Here is a 7,761-nt window from a genome sequence, read left to right as displayed (position 1 = left end):
TGAGGTCCCAAGCACATGAGGCTAAATAGTAATTGGACCATATTCTATTAATATATAAGCTTGGAGAAAGAATGGCCCCCCTGCCCACTCTTTGTGCAAGTCCTGATATGTTGTATAGGAAATGACGATTTTGGTGGGTGGAGGCAGAGGAGTGGAAAAGGAAGGGGAAGGAGAGACTGCTTTGCTTTTGCCATTGCGAAGACCTTTCAGCTCAGATCTCTCTCTGTTAGCCGGCTTCCTGTCGCAGCTGCCCATATTGCTATTGCAATCTTTCTTGCCCATATTGCTATTGCCATCCTTATTCATCTCTTCACCTCAATAAAGATTGAAGATTTTTCCCTTAACTTGAATTCCTGACTCCGGTTGATTTTAAATACACAGTCATTAAGAAAGTATCATCCACATCCAGAGAGAACTATGGAGACTGAATATGGATGAAAGCATACTATTTTCACCTTTTTGTTTGTTTGTTTGTTTTTTTCCTTTTGGTCTGATTTTTCTTGCACAGCATGACAAATATGGAAATATGTTTAAAAGAATTGCATACATTTAACCCTTATCAGTTTACTTGCTTTCTTGGGGAGGGGAAGAGGGAAGGAAGGAAGGGAAAGAGAAAAATTTGGAACACGAGTTTACAAAAATGAATGTTGAAAACTGTCTTTATACTCATTTGGGAAAATAATATTGAAAATTTTAAAAAAATAGATGTATTCTGTGAGAATTGCTTCTTAGACACATCTTATATCCCACTTATGCAACGAGAAAATATTTTTTCTTTTAAAAAATAATCTACTCCTTCAAAAAATAGAATCCTTCCTAAATAAACAAAACTTGCCAAATACTTATCACAAATATTTATAGAGTCCAACAAAATCAATTTCCACATTGGCCATATCCAAAATTGTTTCTGCATCTTAAGTTCATCATCTCTCCAGCAGAAGGTGGGTAACCTATTTCATTTTTAGTTGTTTTGAAGCTCATCCTTTCTTTGATTAGAATACTAAAGTCTCTCCAAATTGCTGAACTTCTTTTTCAACCAATTTTTCAATTTTAATAGAACTATAGTTGTTGGAATCTTTACAAATTGTTAAGTCATTAGAGTTGATAGAGACAATAATTATCTAATTTAGCATGTTCAGTATCATTGATCTGATCTTACAAGGAGATGTTTTGGGCCAGAACCTGAAACAAGGTACTAAGTAGAACTAATTGATATAATGCTTGTGTTCACACTTTTAGAGAGCTCATATAAGCAAGAAGTATTTAAGTACTCATTGGAGTTCACAAGTATGGGAGATTCACAAAGTAAACTTTGTAACTTTGTGAATTCACACCTCCCTTGAAGCTCTTAGGGCCAGAGAGCACTATGGGAGAAAACCCATAATCCCATTTGAGATCATATATATAAGCCCAGTCAAGAGACTTCAGCTGAATTAGATCTGAGATGGAGCATAAATAGAGTTTCAGGGAGTCAGTCAAGAGAGAGTTTTACTTCAGAACATTCCCAAGGATTGGAGAGGAGCACTCTGGGACAGATACAGAGCACTCTGGGAGTTTGAGAGCCAGAAGCCCTCTCTGAGTAAGGAGTTTTACTTCGGAACATTGACTGGGGTCGGAGAGGAGCACTCTGGGAGATTGAGAGCCAGAAGCCCTCTCTCAGAGGTAAGACAGCTTCAACTTGGTGCTGGCTCTGGAGGCTGAAGAAAGCAGAGGCAGAAGCAAAGGACAAAGCTGCAAGAGCTCTTAGAACCAAGCAGAGAGATAGGTCTCAACTAACCGGGCTATTTTGGAAGGAGAAAATAAATGTTTTCATTTTTACCAAAAGGCTGAAGGGAGTAGAGGCAAAGGACAATCTGCAAGAGCTCTTGGAACCAAGCAGAAAGATAGGCCTCTAAGAAAAACTAACCAGGCTATATTGGAGACAATAAAAGATCTGAACTTTTAACACCTGGCTGCATTTGGGTGATTATTACTTTGAACTGAAACTAAGGCTGCCTCCAGAAAACCTCCCTGAGAAACCTGCTTTCTCCCAGAGAGAACCATTATTATAAAGAAGAAGAACCCAACATATAGTATCATAGAAATTAAACTTCTCCACATCCACTTTTCACTTTCAAGACCTATTCTTCTCTTGATATTGACTGCTATTACCTCTTGCTTCTATTTTTCTATAAGCCTCTCTCTGCATTGGTTATATAGATAATCAAAGTTTTTAAGAATAGGATCCTATATACTGTAACCTATTTAACATGTATAGGGCTGCTTGGCATCTGGGGGAGGGGGTGGAACGAGGGAGGGGAAAAATTGGAACAGAAGTGAGTGCAAGGGATAATGTTGTAAAAAATTACCCAGGCATGGGTTCAGTCAATAAAAAAGTTATTTAAAAAAAAGATAATTGGGTAAATGTTGTTTTAAACATTTCAATGGAATTTTATATGTGTCAATCAATGATATGTTTATATTTGATTCATTTTATTTTGATTATTTATTTTAAACTTCAATATAAAATAATAAAAAACATCATGTGTCCAACAGAACATGAGGATTCAAAATATAAGTAATAAATTACTATTTCAAGAAAAAAAAAGAATAGGATCCTAACTTTTTACTTACAGTATCTTGCCAATAGTTTAGATTGATTGGAATTAATCCTATAGTTGGATCTAGACATAATAGAAGCTTGGTGACTATTTTCCTGTTGACCATAATATATTAAAAAAAAATCTATAGAACCAGAACCAGGCTTATCAACATATTTTTCCTTATTATTATTTTCTCATTACATGTAAAAACAATTATTTTGTTTGATTATCCATTTTTTATGTATTTCTATATATCTCATGTTGGAGGAGAAAAATCAGAACAAAAGGGAAAAACTACAAGAAAAAATTGGTAAAAATAACATGTGTTGATCTACATTTAATCTCCACAGTTCTGTCAATGGATTTGGATGGCATTCCATCCAAATTTTGTGGAGATTGCTTTGGATCACTGAACCACTGAGAAGAACTAAATCTATTCTGTATCAACATGTATTTATGCTCTGTATTTGACAACTATATGCTTATAGGCTAAGCAAACATTTTACAACACTAAGTGGCCTGGTGGATTGAGGAAAGGATTTTGAGTCAGGAAAATTTGAGTTCAAATTCATTTTCAGACATGTAGTAGCTGTGTGAACTTGGACAAATCACTTAGTTTCCTCATCTGTGAAATGGTGATAATAATAGGATCTAGCTGTTAGGGGGATTCTGAGGATTAAATGAGTTAATATATATAAAATACTTTGTAAACCTTAAAGAGCTATATACAGGCTAACTATTATTAATGTGTTGGGTCAGTCATTTTGTACCGATTTGAGGCCTTCCTCAGCCACCAAAAACAACTAGCTTAGTCCAAAAAAAGAGAAGAAAATGCACTTCACTATTTTCTTTGAAGTGGTTGCATCTCTCTCTTTTTTTTTTTTATTTTAAATTTTATTTTATTTAATAATAATTTTGTATTGACAGAATCCATGCCAGGATAATTTTTTTTACAACATTATCCCTTGCACTCGCTTATGTTTCGTTTTTTCCCCTCCCTCCCTCCACTCCCCCCACCCCAAGATGGCAAGCAGTCCTATATATGTTAAATATGTTGCAGTATATCCTAGATACAATACATATTTGCAGAACAGAACAGTTCTCCCGCTGCACAGGGAGAATTGGATTCAGAAGGTAAAAATAACTCGGGAAGAAAATAAAAAATGCAAATAGTTCACATTCATTTCCCAGTGTTCCTTCTTTGGGTGTAGCTGTTTCTGTCCATCATTTATCCATTGAAACTCAGTTAGGTCTCTTTGTCATAGAAATCCACTTCCATCAGAATACATCCTCATACAATATCGTTGTCAAAGTGTATAATGATCTCTTGGTTCTGCTCATCTCACTTAGCATCAGTCCATGTAGGTCTCTCCAAGCCTCTCTGTATTCATCCTGCTGGTCATTCCTTACAGAGCAATAATATTCCATAACATTCATATACCACAATTTACCCAGCCATTCTCCAATTGATGGGCATCCATTCATTTTCCAGTTTCTAGCCACTACAAACAGGGCTGCTACAAACATTTTGGCACATACAGGTCCCTTTCCCTTTTTTAGTATCTCTTTGGGGTATAAGCCCAATAGAAACACTGCTGGATCAAAGGGTATGCACAATTTGATAACTTTTTGGGCATAATTCCAGATTGCTCTCCAGAATGGCTGGATTCGTTCACAACTCCACCAACAATGCATCAGTGTCCCCGTTTTCCCGCATCCCCTCCGACATTCATCATTATTTTTTCCTGTCATCTTAGCCAGTCTGACAGGTGTGTAGTGATATCTCAGAGTTGTCTTAATTTGCATTTCTCTGATCAATAGTGATTTGGAACACTCTTTCATGTGAGTGGTAATAGTTTCAATTTCTTCATCTGAAAATTGTCTGTTCATATCCTTTGACCATTTATCAATTGGAGAATGGCTTGATTTTTTATAAATTTGAGTCAGTTCTCTATATATTTTGGAAATGAGGCCTTTATCAGAACCTTTAATTGTAAAGATGTTTTCCCAGTTTGTTGCTTCCCTACTAATCTTGTTTGCATTCGTTCTGTTTGTACAAAGGCTTTTTAATTTGATATAATCAAAATTTTCTATTTTGTGATCGGTAATGGTCTCTAGTTCATCTTTGGTCACAAATTTCTTTCTCCTCCACAAGGTTGCATCTTAAAGATGCAGAACATTGCATATATGAGCAGATACTGCTGAAGTATTAATTTTTGCTTTTTTCCACTTTTATTCTTTGTTAGAAGCTGGGGGAAAGGAGAAGAGGGATATATTTAGAGATGAAAGTGATGAAAAAATTCAAAAGATTAATACAAATTTTAAATTCTGGGGTGAAATTTGTATCTTTCACACAAAGTTGGTAAAAATAACATTTTAATTATATCTTTTGTTTTTATGGTACCTACATTTCCCAATATAGTCCTCCCATCCTCTCTCTTATCCTTTGTAAATGTTAAAAAAGACAGAAAAAATAGTTCAGCAAAGCTAACTGTAACAAGAAAACTGGCTGTAGGGAATCCCCTTTGTGTGAATTACCTGGTCATCCTACTTCCAGACATGCCTTATGGGAGTCCTTCTCTCTCTACTTTGACACATGCAAGGTACTCTGACTTTTTCTAATCAGTCACCATGTGTTTTTTGTTTGGCTGCTGACCTAGAACTGAGAATGCATAGGAAAGACAAAGTTCCTATGGGAATAGGAGCAATGTTATCTTTTTGCTGCTTGGTTACATTCTAGTGAGAAGAAATTGCTACCGACTCTACATGGGGGACATGCTCTTAGGTAAAGAAGTGTTAAGGACATTTGTAATCTGATGAATCTTGAAAGACTGCAGAAGCTGGAACTCAAACAGGCACCCTTTTGCACAAATAAGGGATTAACTTCACCTATTGTCTATGCCACATTTGGAAGTGAATTTTGTGGGGGAATGCTTTGCAGTTTCCACTTGAAACTTAAGCCCACCTCCCAATAAAGGATAATGTGTCCCCCATCTCAATTTGGAGAGATTTATATATACTTTGATTCTTGCTATATCTTTTCAGGAAATATTCCTTTTATAAATCGATTAACACACACATACACACACATATATAAATTGATTAAATGATACTGGGGCACCAATCCCTAATGATTTATATTGCCAAACCACAGGATAGGGGCTTGAACTAATAGCATTAAACAGGATAATCCCAACTTCTCCAGAGGAAGTTTAGAACTTCAAAGGGGAGATATCGGCAAACTAGCTTTGGTCTGGAAAACCCAGCTCATCAATGTAAGTATAAATTGGGATAAGGATCCCACCAGAATCTGTAAAGGTAAAAAAACAAAACAAAACAAAAAAAGAAAAAGTCTAACCTTTGCGCAGGAGTGGGATTTAAAACCATCTGATAGGGCCAAGAAAGGTGCAAGTAGATTATAAAGTGGCTAGAGTAGGGAGCTTGGAGTCTGGAAGTCTTCTCTTTTGAGTTCAAATCTAGCCTCAGATATTTCCTAGCTAAGTGACTCTGGCCAAGTCACTTCATTTTGCCTCAGTTTCTTCATCTGTAAAATGAGCTGGAGGGAAAAAATGAGAAACCCCAAATGGGGTCACAAAGAGTCAAACATAACAAAATAAAAGTTAGAATAGCAACAAAAGGACCAAGAAAATTTTAACTTTGACAATACTTTACATAATGTCTAGTCTCTGTAATTCTCCCTCTATTTTTTCCTTTATATATATATATATATAGTTTTGTTTCTGAGAATTACAAATATAAGCATTTCTTATCAGTATGAAGAATGGAAATGAATTAATATTGTTTGCTATTAAATATCTACATTTATATATGAAATGTTAATAAATAGAGACTTCTATTTTCTTGTAGGCTTTCTTTTGTTCTCTGCTGTTCACTTTTTATTTTATTTTTTCCCCTCAGATATAAATAGAGACTATGTTTTGGAAGTTTTCCTACCCTTTTTGTCCTCCAAGAATCTGAGTGAGAATTTCACATCGCAAGAGAAGAACAAAAACCTACCTTTATGAGGCTTCACTTGAGAAAGATACTTATAGCCATTTTCCTGTCATTTTCCAGGTAATTGGCATATATTCTAGTATCTTTCATTCCCTAATACTAGACAAAGTCTTGCCCCTTTGTCCAACAATAGCTTAATTGATAAAGTGAACTTGTAGTGTAAAAGACAATAATAGCACCAAGCACCATAATGGAGGCTCTCCACCATCCCCTGTGTTAGCTGACCTTGAATAAATCAAGACTTTACATCCATATTTTCATCCCCTTTGTATAACCACTGTACACAGACACTGAAATAGAGCTCTAGGAGCAGTTAACTTCTTCTCTACTAATCACTGTCCTGGAAATGTCATTTAAAAAAGGGAACATTCAGGTTCTCTGATACAAATCAGAGATGCAATTTCCTTGTACAAGAGAGAAAGCTAGGAACTGCCATACCAATGCAATCTTAAGGAAATTTAAAATAAACTATTACCCCAATATAGATGTAGATTTGTAGGCCCCTGGTATCCACTCCTATTTCCAGTGGCTTTAAATATTCTTTGGACAGGTAAGTTTTGTGCAAAAATCTTTTTCTTCCCTAGTGGAGATTGTAGAATTACTCATTTAGAGAATCATTTGTTGTTATGTTATGGTTTTTGGACCCTAATGGTCACAGATATAGTATTTCTTCTTTAATGGTACAATTTTCTTCATGGAAAGGAAGGAAGAAAACATTAATAAGTACTTACTAAATGCCAGGTATTGTGTTATTGCTTTCTCAATATTATCTCATTTAATCCTCTCAACAACTCTGGGAGGCAGATACTATTATTTTCCCTATTTTATTGATAAGGAAACTATATATACATGCATATATATGTACATGGAGGTTAAATGACTTGGCCAATATCAAACATTTAGTAAGTATCTGAGGCTGGATTTGAATTCCAGTCTTCTTGACTCCAGATCCAGTGTTCTATCTAATCTGTCACCCAACATGTAGAGAGTGCTGAGACCTACTCATTTGTCATTTAAACATCTCATCACTTGTCAGATGAAAAGAGGTCTTTGGCCTGTGTTCATAGAGAAAATTGCTTATGTTGAGAGAAAAAGCTCTTTGAGGTGCAAGTCTGATCTTCCAGGATTCAAGATAACTTTCCTTTCAATTGGATGATGGAGTAAG

This window comes from Antechinus flavipes, chromosome 4, assembly GCF_016432865.1.
Source record: "Antechinus flavipes isolate AdamAnt ecotype Samford, QLD, Australia chromosome 4, AdamAnt_v2, whole genome shotgun sequence".
Lineage (NCBI taxonomy): Eukaryota > Metazoa > Chordata > Mammalia > Dasyuromorphia > Dasyuridae > Antechinus > Antechinus flavipes.
This window is presented reverse-complemented; position numbering follows the sequence as displayed.